This window comes from Narcine bancroftii, chromosome 4 (assembly GCF_036971445.1).
Source record: "Narcine bancroftii isolate sNarBan1 chromosome 4, sNarBan1.hap1, whole genome shotgun sequence".
Taxonomy (NCBI): Eukaryota; Metazoa; Chordata; class Chondrichthyes; order Torpediniformes; family Narcinidae; genus Narcine; species Narcine bancroftii.
This window is the reverse complement of record NC_091472.1, coordinates 48,930,640-48,949,210: the sequence shown is the minus strand read 5'-3', so window position 1 is coordinate 48,949,210 and position 18,571 is coordinate 48,930,640. Positions and strand designations below refer to the sequence as shown.

The 18,571-nt window shown below is 37.9% G+C and overlaps 1 long non-coding RNA gene across 4 annotated transcripts in view; it reads right to left on the bottom strand.

The window, feature by feature from the left end:
* Positions 1 to 7,207: 7,207 nt before the first annotated feature.
* The window catches only part of LOC138760538 (uncharacterized), a 44,693-nt gene continuing 33,329 nt past the window's right edge, over positions 7,208 to 18,571 (bottom strand). For 3 of the 4 annotated variants that reach the window (XR_011355685.1, XR_011355686.1, XR_011355688.1), the window contains one exon: positions 7,208 to 8,158. This is a non-coding gene — a long non-coding RNA (uncharacterized lncRNA). The remainder of the gene's footprint in view (positions 8,159 to 18,571) is intronic. The other variant, XR_011355687.1, reaches the window with a different exon arrangement.

Genomic DNA, 18,571 nt, shown 5'->3' with positions numbered 1-18,571 from the left:
ACTGTAAATAACAAATCAGTAATGTGATAATGAAGTCTTCAGGAACCAAACATGATACCAGCAGGAAGAACATGCTACATATAAAGAATATATTCATACTGTCCCATGCACTTCCCCACCCAATCTCCACCCCCCAAAACTTGATAGGGTGGTAGAAGGAGCAGACAAGAGTCTGGGACAGAGATATTCAGATTCCAGCTGGCTTGACAGCACCCTGCACTTAAAGTGGAGTATCCCTTTTTTTAATATTTTAAATTTTTTCCATAAATATACATAGTAAGTCCTCCAATATCAAAGCATACACACAAAAATATATATATATATAAATAAATAAATAGATTTTCTTACAAATAAAACAAATCTGCCCCCCTTTCCACAATATAAATCCACTCACCGTCTGGGCTCAGATTGATGTTAACCATAAAAAAATTCTTTAGAGAAATCACTTGCATTTATACTACAGCAGCATCTATTATTGTCCTTTTTATTATTATACTTATGAATATAATGATAATTGGGCCCCTATATGATCCAGATATGGCTGCCATATCTTGATAAATATGTCATATTTGTTCTTTAAGTTTTATGTTTTTTATTTTATAGGTATGCAACTATTAATCTCAGCAGTCCATCGTGCTATATGTAGGGGGGGAGTCAGGTTTCCAAGTTATTGCAATACATTTCTTAGCTGCTGCTAAGGCTATTTTAGCAAGTAACATTTAGTTAGTTTATTACTTATTTCAGTAAAGTTACCCAAAAGATAAAGCTCTAGGTTGCCCACGGAGGTCACCCCTGTTATCCTTGTTAATATTTCAGTAATATCTTGCCAGAAAGGTCTCACCTTGTAGCATATAAAAACATTCCTAAACACATCTCCAATATTTCAGATTTTGGTTTATGCAACCTCTATGGTGTGAAATATAATTGGTGTAGGAAATTATATTGCACTGATCTGTAACGTTCATTTAAATTGATGTCGTTCTATCCAAACACCAATCAGACCAACATCTTTCCTTTATTGCAACACCTAGACCAGACACCTATCTCTCTCGATCTCTGTAAACCTTGTTTTGCAGTTTAATTCTGGAGAGCATAGTACATCTTAGTTATAAATTTAGGTGCATTCCCCAGCCAAATCATGCATTCCATTTCACTAATTTCAGGTAGGGCCATGTTTGGCCCCCATCTTAGGAATGATCTTAGCTAGAGAAAATAAAGTCCCATTAACTATTTCATAATTTATTTCTTAATTGATCAAAAGACACACGAGATCCCTCCTCATAACAGTATATCTTATTCCTTTATCATACCATGAATTCAATATTTTGTTACCCAGATTCATAGGCAGCAGTACATGTTTACATAGAAATGTTCTTAATGATATACCTGCGTTTTTATAATACATTCATTTATTTAACCATATAACCATATAAACACTTACAGCACAGAACAGGCCAGTTCGGCCCTACTAGTCCATGCCGTAGCAAATCCCCACCCTCCTAGTCCCACTGACCAGCACCCGGTCCATACCCCTCCAGTCCTCTCCTCTCCATGTAACTATCCAGTCTATCCTTAAATGTAACCAATGATCCCGCCTCGGCCACGTCTGCCGGAAGCTCATTCCACATCCCTACCACCCTCTGCGTAAAGAAATTTCCCCTCATGTTCCCCTTATAATTCTCCCCCTTCAACCTTAAACCATGCCCTCTAGTTTGAATCTCCCCCACTCTTAATTGAAAAAGCCTATCCACATTTACTCTGTCTGTCCCTTTTAAAATCTTAAACACCTCTATCAAGTCCCCCCTCAATCTTCTACGCTCCAGAGAAAAAAGCCCCAGTCTGCACAACCTTTCCCTGTAACTCAAACCTTGAAATCCTGTCAACATTCTCGTGAACCTTCTCTGCACTCTCTCTATTTTGTTTATATCTTTCCTATAATTTGGTGACCAAAACTGTACACAGTACTCCAAATTTGGCCTCGCCAATGCCTTGTACAATTTCATCATAACCTCCCTACTCTTGAATTCAATACTTCGATTTATGAAGGCCAACATTCCAAATGCCTTCTTCACCACACCATCTACCTGAGTATCAGCCTTGAGGGTACTATTTACCATCACTCCTAAATCCCTTTGTTGCTCTGCACATCTCAATAGCCTACCATTTAATGCATATGACCTATTTTGATTTGCCTTTCCAAAATGTAACACCTCACATTTATCTGTATTAAATTCCATCAGCCAATTCTCAGCCCACACCTCCAGCCTTCCTAAATCACCTTTTAATCTTCGGTAATCTTCCTCACTGTCCACAACACCACCAATCTTTGTATCATCTGCAAACTTGCTTACCCAACTCTCCACCCCTACTTCCTTAAAAAAATTAGCAAAGATGCTAGTGGACCCAGGACTGATCCCTGAGGAACTCCACTAGTCACTGGCCTCCAATTGGACAAACAATTTTCTACCACTACTCTCTGACACCTCCCATCCAACCATTTCTGAATCCATTTTACTACCTCCTTATTTATACCTAATGCTTCCACCTTTTTTCCTAACCATATTCTTGCCATTTTCTAATCATATGTATTAATATAAGGTTATACATCTTTTTTGTTATTAACAACATTCCACTTGTAAATAAAGTCCTTCACTGTCCACTCTTTTATTGAATTCAATCCCATTTGAATCCAAGAGGAGGGACTGTCTTCTTCAAAGAAGAATGATAAAATTCTTGCTTTGCTGATAAATAATAGTTCTTAAAATCCAGGAGGCTAAGTCCTCCCAGTTTATAATCTCATGTTAGCATTTCCAATGAAATTCTCGGCACTTTGTTATTCCATAGGAATTACCTTATATAATTATTTAACGATTTAAAGAAAATTTTAGATAGTGCAATAGGCAAAAATTGAAAAAGATTCATTTTCACATTCACATTCATTTTAATACAATTTACTCTTCCCACTAAATAATTGGCAAGTCTTTCCGTTTCTGTAAATCTTTCTCTATTTTTTATAACAGAGGAATGTAATTAAATTTATGAGTTCTTTAAATTATTATCTGTTATTATTCCTAAATATTTGATTCCATCTATCTTCCATTTAAATCTATTACCATTTTGAATCTTTCATATTCAAAACTTGACAGTGGCATTATCTCACTCTTATCCATATTTATTTTAAAACCTGATATTCTCCCATATTTTTATAATATCGTTTGTAATTTTATCAAGGATTCAGCCAAGTCAGACATATATAATAGCACATCCTCAGCAAATAAGCTAATGTTATGTTCTTTCTGTCCAACTTTGAAGCTCTTAATATCCGGATCTCTCCTTATAATATCTGTCAGTTGTTCAATAGGTAGGATAAAAAATGCTGGAAACAGAGGACACCCCTGTCTATTCAATCTACTCAAGGGTAAAACTGCTGACATCTAATTATTAGTTACAATTTTGGCTTGTGGTTAATGATAATGCTAAAGAGTGTTTATCCAATTTATAAATCTTATGCCTATACTAAATTTTTCCAAAGTTTTAAATAAAAAAGACCTTTCAAAGTAGTGAAATGTTTTTTTTTCTGCATCTAGGGAGATGGTTATACTTGGATTCAACTTTAATTTTGCCATATATATTATGTTAAATAGTCTACCCATGCTTTTTGAAGATTATCTTCCTTTAACAAATCCCACCTGACCTGTATGTATTCATTTGGCTAAGTAATGTCCCAATCAATTAGCTAACACCCTTACCAATATTTTACAATCAGCATTCAGAAGTGATATAGGTCTATATTATGAAGTTTTTATTTGGTCTTTACTTTTCTTCAGTAACATTGTAATTATAGCAGTTGAGAAAGATTCTGGGAGGGTCTGGGTCTCCACTGCCTGGTCCATTACATCCATCATAAGAGATAACCAATAAACCTTTAAATTGGCTATAGAACTTAGGAGGAAACCCATCCTCCCCCAGAGATTTGTTGGCTTGTAAAGGGCCCAAAGCTCTCTCAATTTCTTCTCTTGTAAGGGGGACATCCAAATCAACCTATCCTCTCTCTTCTACTTTTGGAAGTTCTATCTTTGCTAAAGATTTGTCCATATCATAATCATTCTAATTTGTATAGTTTCACATAATATTGTTTACAAAATTTTTTTTGATTATATTATAATATCATCCTCTGTTTTTATTGCATTTATCATCCTAGGTGACTCTTCTGCCATTACCTGCCAAGATAAAACTTTATGTGCCCAGTCTCCTCATTCATAATATTTTTGTTTAATTTCTAGTATATTCTTTCCATTCTATACATTTGTAATGTGTTGTATCTCAAAGTTTTATTCTCTAATAATCTACATTTTTCTTGTAACCCCGTTCTTTGATTTTTTTTTCACTTTAGTATCGTCCTTTCCTAATGAAGCTCACAAACAAGTGTCTTGGCCAGGGTCAAGGACAAACTAGTCCAGTGGTTCCAGAAGTCAGGAAACAGAAGTTGGAGCAATGTCAGGCACAGCATCCAAAAGGGAAATGTATCTGAGCTGCAAGTTTGGAGGGGATGGAATCTACATTTCTAGACAGGGAAGTTACAGTACCTTCTTCTGAACAAAGATTTGCTGAATGCTTTAGAGGAGCGCAAAGCTTCATATTTGGTGGCAAGGTCCAAAGTCCAGTCATGCTAACCCCTTGCAAATGAAGTGACCCAACATTGACTTAACTGAGCTCATAGGATTGGTGTCAGAGATATTCTAGTCAAACTATTAAATTTTGGGACCAAATCTTTTATAAATATAAACAATTAGCCAGTACACCATTCACCAGCCCAAATTGAAACAAATGACCCTTATAATAGCATACAGAGCACTTTGAAGTTCCATGATATTCTATCTTCTTTTGTCACAGCTGGAACTTGAGGTTACTCTTTGACCATAGTAGTTAATTGCCCTAATAGGTGAACAGGTTTCAACTCAAGAACTAAACTCGGCCTCAATTTGCTTTTTTTGAACTTGAGCTTTAGTTTCCTTGCTAGCTGAAAAGGTCAGGCTCCCTACTTGAACCCTGGTCAGCTAATCACAACTGGTGCTATCGAGCATTCCAAGTAGATTCTCACCACCAACCCCACCTGAGTAAGTTCATAAAACTGAATTCCATTTGTTTCTATTGGGTTTAGAAATTCTGTTAACAAAGGTGCTCTGGTTTCTTTTCATATTCCAAGGACCTATGGGGTTAGTAGGTTAATTGGTTAGGTTAGTAGATTATTTAGGTGGCACAGGCTTGTGGGCCAGAAGAGCCATTACCGTGATGTATCTTGAAATCTAGAAATAAAATTAAATTAAGGTGTGGCACAGCTAGAGTACGAGCAGAATGGCTAGCATAGGGGTTAGCGCAACACTGTTACAGTGCCAGCATCCCAGGTTCAAATCCGGTACTGTAAGTAAAGAGTTCTCCCCATGACTGCGTTGGTTTCTTCTGGATGTTCCAGCTTCCTCCCACCCTTTAAAACATATAAGGGTTGTAGGTTCATTGGTGGAATATCAGCGGCACAGGCTTGTGGGCCAGAAGGGCCTGTTTCCATTCTGTATGTCTAAATTTAACATTTAATTTTTAAAATAGACACTTTGGATCTCTCTTATACCGTGGGCCTTCAGAAACACCTCAACAATGCCATGTGAAACCTAGCCTTGACACCACTTCCTCCACCCCCCCCCCCCCCCCCCCACTCCCAACACCCCTGCCCCAACCAGTTCCCAATTCCTGTCAGGTTTGGGCCTGGAACATAAGACTGAAAGTGGCTCATCCCCACACCCACTCGTTAAGCTTTTAAGCAAAGAGCTTTAAACCCCCAATTTGACTGGAGCAAGATAAAATAAACCTAAGAAAAACATTTAAATGCTAATGCATGGTGATGTTTAGTTGCAGATTTAAATATCCATCTGATGGAAGAATACTGCCTTGCATTGCAGTTTTGGATCTCTAGGAATTTAAAAATAATTTTGAATCAAAAAAAGTTCTAAAGCTTGACAACTAATAACACGTAACTATAATGTTTGGAATGACATCTGCTTATCTGGAATGTCGAAGGAATATTTTCTAAAAAAAACCTTTGGCAAATTAAGTAACTTCAGTGGTTCAACCACATTATTCTTATGTTACAGTGGAATGTAGTCCCACAGATGGCTAATGGCTTTGAACACAGCAATATGTGTGTGGGATCATATTCTAACTGTGTCTAGTGCCAGGATATAATCACTGAGAGATATAGAGAACACTACAAAATGTGTGCATCTTGTTTATTTCCACACTCCCAAACTACACCAACATATGCAACACACCAGGCCACATTTCCACATCCTACTTTCTTCTTTTGAAAGAGAAATCCATATACAAATGTTATTTATAGATTTAATCTCTGCATCTTCCTTTGATCTTCTCAAAAGAAATTTGTGTAGTTGTATCTCCTTCTTAACATGGGAATGGCATTATTTCGTGATTTAATTCAACAGAATCTTCTCTTGTTTCTTCCACAGTGTTCACCAAACCAGCTTTTGGAAAGCACGAACAAATGCATGGCTAATTGTTATTCTCTTGATACATTTTGGAGTGTTTCAGTGATTTTCAGGTTTACTTCTAATTCCATCAACTGTCACAACATGTCTCAGTATACTTCAGGTAATACTTAAGCATGGCATTACTGATCATTAGCCTTGTTCGGTGATGTAAATACCCAAACTTCATGTTAAGATGTCTTTCCCAGACCACAGACACAATCACCCTCATCTCATCAGCTTTTTTTTCTCACTATGGGTCAAAGAACCATTGCCTCATTTATCGTATCATCCTCAACTAGTGCTATTTACTTCACTTACTACAAGTTATTTTCTTTCAATTGAAACTATCCTTTAACATTCTCGTTAAACAGATGCAATTCCAAAACTCAGTTGCAGCTTGAATTCACCATCGGTCAGATCCCCTTTATCAAATGTACTTCATGCAACTTTAAAGATAAAATGATGAGCAGCTTTCACAGGAAAGAGACACAAATTGTAACTAATACAAGATGTAACCTCAAATAGAGTACACTGCTTTGGAATCAACAGGAACTTTGGCAGAAGAAAGGCAAATTTGCCTTTTACATACTATGATTATTTGAGAAAAATCAAGAAAATAAGGTAAATAGACAACAGAGTTTAAAGTTTCATTGAAATTTATTGTCAGAGTACATATATGACATCACATACAATCCTGAGATTATTTTCCTGCAGGCCAGGCTTAACAAATCTATAGTCTAGTAACTATAAACATTAGGAACTGTCAACTGAAAACAAAACTGTGCAAATGCAGATATAAATAATGAGCACGAATTTGTAAATGAGTATTTAGCAAATAAAGTTTTATCTTAAAAGTACATCCATAATATTTGTGATTGGAGCCCAGTGATAGAGCACCTGGCTTATATAAATCAGGTTTGAAATTTTTATCCTGACATCTTGATGGTTTTCAGATTTGTACCCAACAATTCTTACTTAAGATTCTGAGTCTAAGCAACATTGCATAGCATCTTTTAAACTAAGCTGGCATTTTAGGATAGAAATTACAAAGGAGACAAATTTTTCTTTGTGTGGCAATTTTTAAAAAAGTCCCACAAAAGAGAGCAGAAATATTTTCTTCTTGTCACAGACAAAACGTGCAAGCAACACCAAGAGTAACAAATTACTAGCAATACATCATCTGCACAGCTCCTTAGGATCTCCTAAGTAGGTGAATAATGTTATTTAAAGGCTCAGTGCTAGCATGATGAATTTCTCAATAAAAAAATATTCAACAAGCTTCATTCCAAAGATCTGAGCACATCATCCAAGTTGACCCACCAATGTAACACTAGGCGAGTTTGGAACCATCAGTTCTCCTAATATGAGGATTAAAAGAAATAAGATGTGAAATCTCAATTTTCCCTCTCAATTAGATATGAAAAATACTAAAGCACTCCTGAAAGCATCAGGGTGTTATTTTCTGAAGTCTGAGAGATTATTTATCCCTCAATCAGCAACAATGTAGATTTTCCAGACATTATCTTACTGCTGTTTTTGAGATCATGTTATATTCAAGTTGATTGCCATGTCTCTCGAGGTGACAAAATTGGCTCTCGTTCAAGAGTGCTTCTCTTGTTCTAAAATACAAAGGAAGGTTGTGAAAGGCACTGTATAAAAGAAAGGCTCCTTTCATTTGTATTTTTCTGAAATGACAATAATTTCTTTAAGACCATGTTCATATTATTATGTTAAAAAGAGTGGATATAGCACAGAATTTGGCCTTTCAGCTCACTGTGTCTAATGCCAACAATTGTACCCATAGCACAGAAAATTATAGCTGAGTACAGGCCTTTTGTGTCAGCTGATAGAAACCCACTCAACAAGCTATACCTTTCCTTTTCTACTCCCAGAACCCTCTATTTTTCATATCCATGTGCCTGAGTTTTTTAAAAGTTCCAGCCTCTACCACCACCTGTGGCAATGCATTCCAATGGCCAACATTCTGAGTGGCAATGCATTCCGAGTGCCCAACACTCGGTATAAAAAACTCACCCCTGTTGTCTCCCCTAAAGTTCCTCCCCTCATCTTGTACAGGTATCCTCTGGTATTTGCTAATCTTGACCTGGGAAAAAGTGTTTGATAGATTGGAATGGGTCTTTTTGTTTAAGGTGTTGGATAAATTGGTCTTTGGTCAGATTTATATAAATTGAATTACGGCATTATATAATGAACCCAAAACTAAAATAGTGACTAATGGACAAATATCCACTTCTTTCAATTGATGAGATCCAGTAGACGAGGATGTTCCTTATCTCCAGCTTTGTTTATATTAGCTATAGAGCCACTAGCAGAGGAAATTAGGAGCGATTTGGAAATTAAGGGATTTAAAGTTGGTCAAGAAGAGAATAAAATTAGTCTATTTGCAAAAGATGCTCTAATATATTTGACAGAACCTGAGATTTCATTTCAAAACTTACATTTTAATTTTGAAGAATATGGTAATATTTCTCATTTTTAAATAATTTGGGACAAAAGTGAAATTATGCCCTTATGGATATTATAGAAATTGTCAAAGAAATACTCAATTTAAGTGGTCAAAAGATGGGATTAAATATTTAGGGATTTGAAAAAATAGATGATTTTACCAATAACATTAATAGGAAGGGTTAACTATGTTAACATGAATATATTCCATAGAATACAATATCTTTTTCAAACCCTGCCTATACTATTACCTCAAAAGTTTTTTTTTCAAGAATTAAATAAACGTGTAAAGAAATGTCTTTGGAAAGATTAACATGGAAATATGAATTGGGAGGCCTGCAGCTTCCTTACTTAAAGAATTATTATCAAGCAGCTCAAATGAGATTTCTCACTTCTTTTTTTTTGAAGGAGTAGAATAGCCAGCATGGGTTAAAATAGAATTGGATAAAATAGAAGAAAGATTAGCAGAGGGATTTTTATATAAATGTGATTCAAAATTAAAAATTGGTGTTAAAGAAACACCATTGTTGAAACACTTGATTACTGTTTGGAATAAGATAAATGATGAAATTAGAACAAAAGGAAGTTTATCGCCCAAGATGCCTCTGATTTAAAACTATCTTGTACCTTTTTCAAAGGATAATCGATTTTTTAATATTTGGTTTCATAAAGGCATTAAAAATATTGAATATTGTTATGAACAAGGCCAATTGATGTCATTTGAACAACTGAGGAGTAAAAATTGAATAACCAGTAATACTTTTTTGTTATTGTCAACTGAGAAGATATTTGAGAGAAAAGTTAGGTCCAGTGTACTATTATCTACTTGTAGTCAGGTGGAAATTCTTATTAGGAGAGGAAATACTAATAAATTTACTTCTGCAATGTATCTTTTATAACAAACAGGAACTACTAAGCATGGAGTTCATAAATCTAGACAAACCTTTGCCAAGATTGTATAATAAATGCTATTAATGTAAGGTACAGATTAGTTCAATATAATTTTTAAATCAGCTATATTTGACACCATAAAAATTGAATAGAATGAAATCATATTTATCAGATGAATTTTTTAGATGGGGTGAGGAGACATGAACTTCCTTGCCTTCAACTTGGTCATGTCCCAAGGTAAAGCCTTTTTGGATGGACTTAGGAAATTATTTAAAACAAGTTACAGGCATTGTATTTTCACAAAACCCAGGTTTATTTCTATGGGAAATATAGAAGGAACAAGACCTAAGTTGAAACTATCAATATACCAAATTAAATTTGTTAAAATATCATTACTGGTGGCAAGGATGTGTATTGCAATGACCTGAAAATCCAATTCACACTTGGGTATGGGAAGATGGAATGCAGAAACACAAAGCTGTATCCCCTTGGAGAAAATTGCATACAATTTGAGAAATAAATATGGTATATTTTTGCAAATTTGGAACCCATATATGCAAATTTTAGGTATAAATATGTAATGGTGTTCTTCCAGCCTCCTGAGACCTCTGTTAGTCTTCTTCCCTAAATTTATCATATAAACCTTGCTGGAATCCTATGTGTTGGAAAGCGATCGTCCGTGCAATCCATGAAGCTATTTTTCTTTACTCTATATTACTATATATCCTTTTTAATATATAAATTTATTTGGGGGCAGAGGGTTTAAGGAGGTGGGTATGGGAGGGAAGGGAGGGGTTATAACCATTATGTAATGATTTAAATTCTCTTATATTTAAATTCCTATTTTTTTATATTCATTGTTTATTAATTACATGTATGGATTTTTTTTAAATAAAATATTTTTTAAAAGCACTAGTGGTCCTCAAATTGTTTCTTACAGATTGTTAAGTACTAGATCAGGAGCAATCAAAATTTACCAAAGCAATGGTATTTTCAAAAACAATAATTTTTATTAATAATATAACATTTCTTACTTAACCCCACTCTGCACAAATGCAAGTGTGTGTGTGTGTGTGTGTGTGTGTGTGTGTGTGTGTGTGTGTGTGTGTGTGTGTGTGTGTGTGTGTGTGTGTGTGTGTGTTGGGCTAAATCAAAACCATTACAGTTCAGGCATAATTCTGAAGAGATGGTTTTAAAGTTCACTCAGTTTTGTTTTGAAACTCAGATTCTTTAAATTGTTGCAGAAAACCAATTATGAAGTAGGTGCGAGACATCAGACTTCTCAAAACTCATGAGATTCTTGTAGAGTAATTTTCAGAGAATTCTTTCTTCATTGGAATGATTTTCCCCTCTTGCATGGAGATTACAGTACTTGAGTTTTCTGCACAATGATTTCACCAATCCAGGCAAGGGTTGCATGAAGTGCCATGTAGAAATGGACACGGTAGAACTGCCCTCTTTTGTAAAGAGACAGTGAACTGGCTCTTCTTCATTTCCACTGATTTTGTGCATCTCCCATGATAAGGAGAATATAATATAAAACATCACCTCTCTAGAAGCTACAGTTTTTCAATCCTTACAGGATTAGCTTACAGGATAGTCAAGCTCCTTCTTCAGTCCTGTGTAACCTTACAAGATGGTAAGACATCTTCTGGCTTCATTTGAAATTAGTTCCATAATATTCAAAAATGGCTTCTGTCTTGATGTGTCTTTACCACATGACATTGCATCATTCCTGTCTTTTGAAGTTTATCTCTTTCGTAGCCTGTTTCTGTTTACACAGATGCCATTTGAATCTCCAATCTAACAACATAAACAAGCAAAGAATCTTTTGTTTAATTAGATGTCCTTCTTGAGGAAACCCATTGTCATAGATGTTGCAAGGAACAAACTTGTCTAGTTTTATTGGGGTTTCTTACCAGACTCTGAGTGTAATTGTGTGTGTTTGGTGTTCCTGTGTCCAAACCCACAAAAATAACTTTACTAAAAATATATTTTTTTAACAAAAGATTAATAATAACATAATTCCATCACAAGATGGTACCTCAGGAGCTAAAAAATATCTCAATTAAAATAAAGCCACTCTCAGAGGTTTGAATTTAAAAAAAGTACCCAGCCAGCCTCATTGGGCCAAGAGTTGTCTGCCCAATCAGTGCATCCACAGGAACTGGGTGGGGGTATGTTTGCCTGATTGTTCCACCCAGAATTGGGAAACCTCCTAAAGGAAGGGGCCTACACCAATATCCTCTCATTTGGTAGACTGTCCATTAATGCTTAACAGCTTCTGACGATTATCCTCTTCACCAGCAGCAGCAGAAACTCCAGGGTGTGTCCAGGGTCTACCAGACCTTCTGCATTTCTCTGTTCTTGCAGCGTCACTTGCGTTTTCAGCAGGCTCTTTTGATTCCTCCTCAGTATTTGACCCTCCTCTGTTCTGACGGTGTAGGAGCTTGGATTTACTTCCTCCAGAACAGTAGCCTTCTTGTTCTAGGTATTGGAATCTCCGAGTCTCACTGTGACATGTTGTGCCAGTGGCCATAAGCTTCTTGTGGGATCTGGATGACTCTGAAACTTAGAGGTCATGACTCACAGAAAGCTCCAATCATCCAAATGCTTAACGGTCAACTGAGGTGATCACTTTGTATAAATTCAACTCTTGCTTCTCTTCCATCCACTCTTAAGTAGAACCATAGAACAATACAGCACAGAAACAGGCTCTTTGGCCATTCTAATCCATGCCAAACTAATATTCCCCTAGTCCTGCACCCAGAGAAAAACCCTCCATACCACTCCCATCCAGATACCTGTCAAAATTCTTCTTTAAATTAAAATTGAGCCCATATTCACCATTTCAGCTGGCATTTCATTCATTCTCCCACCACTCTCCATGTAAAGAAGTTTCCCCCTAATGTTCCCTCTGAACCTTTTCCCTTTCACCCTTTTGTCCTCAGGTTTGTATTTCACCTACCCTCAGTGTAAAAAAGCCTATCTACATTTACTCTGTCTATGCCCCTCACAATTTTGATTACTTCTATCAAATCTCCCCTCATTCTTTGATGTTCCAAGGAATAAAGTCCTAACTGATTTAACCTTTCCCTATAACTCAGTTGTTGAAATCTGGGCAACATCCTAGTAAATCTTCTCTGCACTCTTTCGATCTTATTGATATCTTTTCTGCCATTAGATAACCAAAACTGCACACATTATTCCAAATATGACATCACCAATGTCTTATACAACATTACCATAACATCCCAACTACTATACTCAATATTTTGATTTATGAAAGACAATATGCAAAAGCTCACTTTGCAATCTATCTCCCTGTGATACCACTTTCAGGAAATTGTTTATCTGTATTCCCAGATCCTTCTGTTCTATCGCAATCCTCAGTGCCTACCATTTACCATGGTTTGTCCTCCCAAAATGCAACACGTCACATTTGTTTGCAATAAATTCCACCTACCAATTTTCAGCCCATTTTTCCAGCAGGTCCACATTCCTCTGTAAACTTTGAAAGCCTTCCTTGCTGTCCACTTCACCTCCAATCTTAGTCATCTGCAAAATTGCTGATCCAATTTACCAAATTATCATCCAGATCATTGATATAGGTGAAAAACAACATTGGTTAAAGCACCAATCCCTAAGGCACAGGCCTCCAATCTGAGAAGAAATCATCCAGTACCACCCTCTGGTTTTTCGCATGTAGCTAATATCGAATCCAGTTGATTACCTCCCTATGAATACCTTTCTGACTAACCTCCCATGTTTTGCATTGCAAAGGCTTTACTAAAATCCATGTAAACATCATCCATAGCCTTTCCTTCATTAACTTTCTTGGTAATCTCCTCAAAAACTCTATAAGATTTGTTAAACATGACCTACCATTCACAAAGCCATGCTGACTATCCCTAATCAATTGCTACCTATCCAAATACTTGTTTACACTGTTATGAGCCCAGAGGACCCCAAAACCCAGCATAAATAGATATTCACCAAGACAAATGGTTACTTAAACAAAACTTGCTTTTAATTATCTTTAAACATGAAAATAGAATCACACTTTAACTTATCATTATTGACTTAACTAACCTAACTTAACTCCCTTCTAATCCTAAGCACACATGTATGTAATGTGTGTGGAAGTTCAGAAAAGTTCTTTGGTTCACAGTCCAATCTCACTTCTCATTCATCCAAGTTCACTAGTTGCAGGTAATTATTATACTGTGCACAGAATTTAACATTTATAAAGTTCACCAGGCTTTGGTGCTTGAAAGGTAAATGGTTACCACTCAGAAAGGTACTTGTCAGTTTTCAGAGAGAGATTTGTTGTTCCAGGACATTCACAACTGATTTCTTTTTAATCAGCCTCTCCAGTGTCTTGCTGATAAAACCTACCCCCTCAGGGTTCTCCAGATGATAACCTCTTTCTTTCAGGTCACCAAAGAGTTCCTCTCCTCTTGCATGAACCACAAGGGCTTTGACCAGGCTGAAATAAGAACCCATCTTCCAAATGGGGTTTTCCACAAGCTTGCGAGCTTGTCCTGTTCCAGTCCCAGCTGCTGTTGCTGGGTGTAACACTGTAGAAATATTCTCTCTCTCTCTCTCTCTCTCTCTCTCGCTCTCTCTCTCTCTCTCACACACACACACACACACACACACACACTCTCTGAGAGAAAGCCTGTTTGACTCTCTCTGCTTGCAAAACCACATGACCCTCCAGACAATCTGTGGCTCCAACAAGATCTTTCATCGGTTGCCTTTTTGTAATCAACAATCCATTAGTGAAGCCTTTTGGGCACTTTCCAAAGCTCTTACAAAGGCTGTGGGGATGATATGTCTAGCATTAGCAGAGGTCCAAATAAGATCTGTTTTAAAGTGTTTGTATGTGACCTACTCTAACAAACCTTTCCCAATTTATCTCTCAAAAACATATCTATATATTCTGTCACAATCCAATCTCTAAGAACAATTTTCAAAAGGTTACTGACTACTGACCAGTCTATAGTTACATGAATTACTTTTGTAGCATTCTTTAAACAGCAGGTTGGATAGAGTTTTATATTGTAAGGGAATTAAGCAATATGGGAAAAGGCAGGCCAGTGGAGATGAGCCTATCATCAGGTCAGCCATGATCTCGTTGAATGGAGGAGAAGGCTCAGTGGGCCAGATGGCCATCTCGTGCTCCTATTTCTTATGTTCTTATCATATCATTTATTTACATCAAAAGGACTTTAAAAGCTCCAAATTAGTGAGAGATTGGCTCACGAATAGAGGTGTCCAATGATAAATTTTCTAATGTTTGGTCTCGTACAACATTTTTGATTTATTTTTGGTAGCATTGGGTGATGTGCTCAAAATAAGGACACTGTTCACCCCTGGGGTGAATTTATTAATCATACATCTATTGTTCAGGCAACAACAATGGTTGCCTTTTTCTGGAATATTAGACCCTTGATAATATTTTTTTATTCATTATCTTTTTAATTCAATTATGTACACTATTGTAGTTGCTATTTTTAAAAACAGAAGTACTGTTTGGCTGCAGCAAAAAAGAATTTTGGTGCATATGTACATTGTGCAATGTATATGACAATAAACTTATTATCATGACCCATTAAGTCCCAATAGTGAACATCAGTGCCACCTCTACAGGATTGGCTTTGATAGGAAAGGATCATCAGTGAAAGAGAGTGAAAATGGACTAATTTGATTATGCCAACCTGCAAATGAAACACTTCTGCCACCATAATTCTCAGTATGTTTTTTCAGTCTGCCTATAAATAATGTTTTACAAGACATTGTTGCAGATAAGCTCTAGAAAGCTCCTTTCCAAATATATCAATAAAAGTGTTTGGCAAACCTTTGATGTCTGGAAGAACATATATTTTCAGTTTTAAGTGCATTCACTCCAAGAAACATTCCACATCAACAGATTTGGCTTTGTGGATGTTTCATATCATTGATGTGCTTAACTGAAAATAGTTTCTCTTATCTGCATTGGACAATTGTTTCTATAGCATGGTATATTAGCACCATACTCAACATTACCTAGTGGCCCAATTATTATGCAAATGCTTTGAGTCATTAAGTTCCATCTTGCCTAAAGGGTGAACTTTTAATTGATCGAAAAAGTATAGCTTTAAATAGATGGAGATTGGGCTGATCGCCAGTAATTTGTACTTTGCAAAAAAATGACCTAAATTAAATCAGATTTCAGATTTATTGTTTGAGTAGATACATGACATCACATGTAGCCTAAGGTTCATTTTCCTCCAGGCAAGGTAGAATTACCACTTACTGGTAGTTCAAAAAAAACTACACAATGTACACATGTAAACAAATAAAGAAATGAAAACTACTGATTGTGCAATACAGAGAGAAAAAAAACCAATAAATCCAAAACTAAGAGTCATTAAATGAGACCCTGATTGAGATTGTTGTTGAGGAGTCTGATGGTGGAGGGGTAGCAGCTGTTCCTGAACCTGGTGGTATGAGTCGTATGGCACCTATATGCCTTTCCTGATGGGAGCAGTAAGAACAGAGCGTGTGCTCGGTGGTGTGGGTCCTTGATGACTATTGCTACTCTCCAATGGCAGTGTTCACCATAGATGTTCTTGATAGTGGGGAGAATTTTGCCTGTGAGGTCATGGGCTGTGTCCACTGCCTTTTGCAGGGCTTACAAAGGCTCACCTTACAAAGCCGTCCTGTCCAGAGAGGAAACAAGCCTTCCGTCGCGCATGCAGCCATCTTCAGCGCAAACTCCGGGAGATCCAAAATGAGTGGTGGACTAGCCTCGCCAAACGAACCCAGCTCAGCGCGGACATTGGCGACTTCAGGGGTTTCTACGATACTCTAAAGGCTGTGTACGGCCCCTCAACCCAAGTCCAAAGCCCGCTGCGCAGCTCAGACGGCAAAGTCCTCCTCAGCAACAAGATCTCCATCTTCAACCGATGGTCAGAACACTTCCAATCTCTTTTCAGTGCCAACCGCTCAGTCCAAGATTTCGCCCTGCTCCAGCTCCCTCAACAGCCCCTAAGGCTAGAGCTGGATGAGGTTCTCACCCTGGATGAGACATATAAGGCAATCGAACAACTGAAAAGTGGCAAAGCAGCAGGTATGGATGGAATCCCCTCAGAGGTCTGGAAGGCTGGCGGCAAAACCCTGCATGCCAAACTGCATGAGTTTTTCAAGCTTTGTTGGGACCAAGGAAAACTGCCTCAGGATCTTCGTGATGCCACCATCATCACCCTGTACAAAAACAAAGGCGAGAAATCAGACTGCTCAAACTACAGGGGAATCACGTTGCTCTCCATTGCAGGCAAAATCTTCGCTAGGATTCTACTAAATAGAATAATACCTAGTGTCGCCGAGAATATTCTCCCAGAATCACAGTGCGGCTTTCGCGCAAACAGAGGAACTACTGACATGGTCTTTGCCCTCAGACAGCTCCAAGAAAAGTGCAGAGAACAAAACAAAGGACTCTACATCACCTTTGTTGACCTCACCAAAGCCTTCGACACCGTGAGCAGGAAAGGGCTTTGGCAAATACTAGAGCACATCGGATGTCCCCCAAAGATCCTCAACATGATTATCCAACTGCACAAAAACCAACAAGGTCGGGTCAGATACAGCAATGAGCTCTCTGAACCCTTCTCCATTAACAATGGCGTGAAGCAAGGCTGTGTTCTCGCACCAACCCTCTTTTCAATCTTCTTCAGCATGATGCTGAACCAAGCCATGAAAGACCCCAACAATGAAGACGCTGTTTACATCCGGTACCGCACGGATGGCAGTCTCTTCAATCTGAGGCGCCTGCAAGCTCACACCAAGACACAAGAGAAACTTGTCCGTGAACTACTCTTTGCAGACGATGCCGCTTTAGTTGCCCATTCAGAGCCAGCTCTTCAGCGCTTGACGTCCTCCTTTGCGGAAACTGCCAAAATGTTTGACCTGGAAGTCAGCCTGAAGAAAACTGAGGTCCTCCATCAGCCAGCTCCCCACCATGACTACCAGCCCCCCCACATCTCCATCGGGCACACAAAACTCAAAACGGTCAACCAGTTTACCTATCTCGGCTGCACCATTTCATCAGATGCAAGGATCGACAATGAGATAGACAACAGACTCGCCAAGGCAAATAGCGCCTTTGGAAGACTACACAAAATAGTCTGGAAAAACAACCAACTGAAAAACCTCACAAAGATAAGCGTATACAGAGCCGTTGTCATACCCACACTCCTGTTCGGCTCCGAATCATGCGTCCTCTACCGGCATCACCTACGGCTCCTAGAACGCTTCCACCAGCGTTGTCTCCGCTCCATCCTCAACATCCATTGGAGTGCTTTCATCCCTAATGTCGAAGTACTCGAGATGGCAGAGGTCGACAGCATCGAGTCCACGCTGCTGAAGATCCAGCTGCGCTGGATGGGTCACGTCTCCAGAATGGAGGACCATCGCCTTCCCAAGATCGTGTTATATGGCGAGCTCTCCACTGGCCACCGTGACAGAGGTGCACCAAAGAAAAGGTACAAGGACTGCCTAAAGAAATCTCTTGGTGCCTGCCACATTGACCACGCCTCAAACCGTGCATCTTGGCGCCTCACAGTTTGGCGGGCAGCAACCTCCTTTGAAGAAGACCGCAGAGCCCACCTCACTGACAAAAGGCAAAGGAG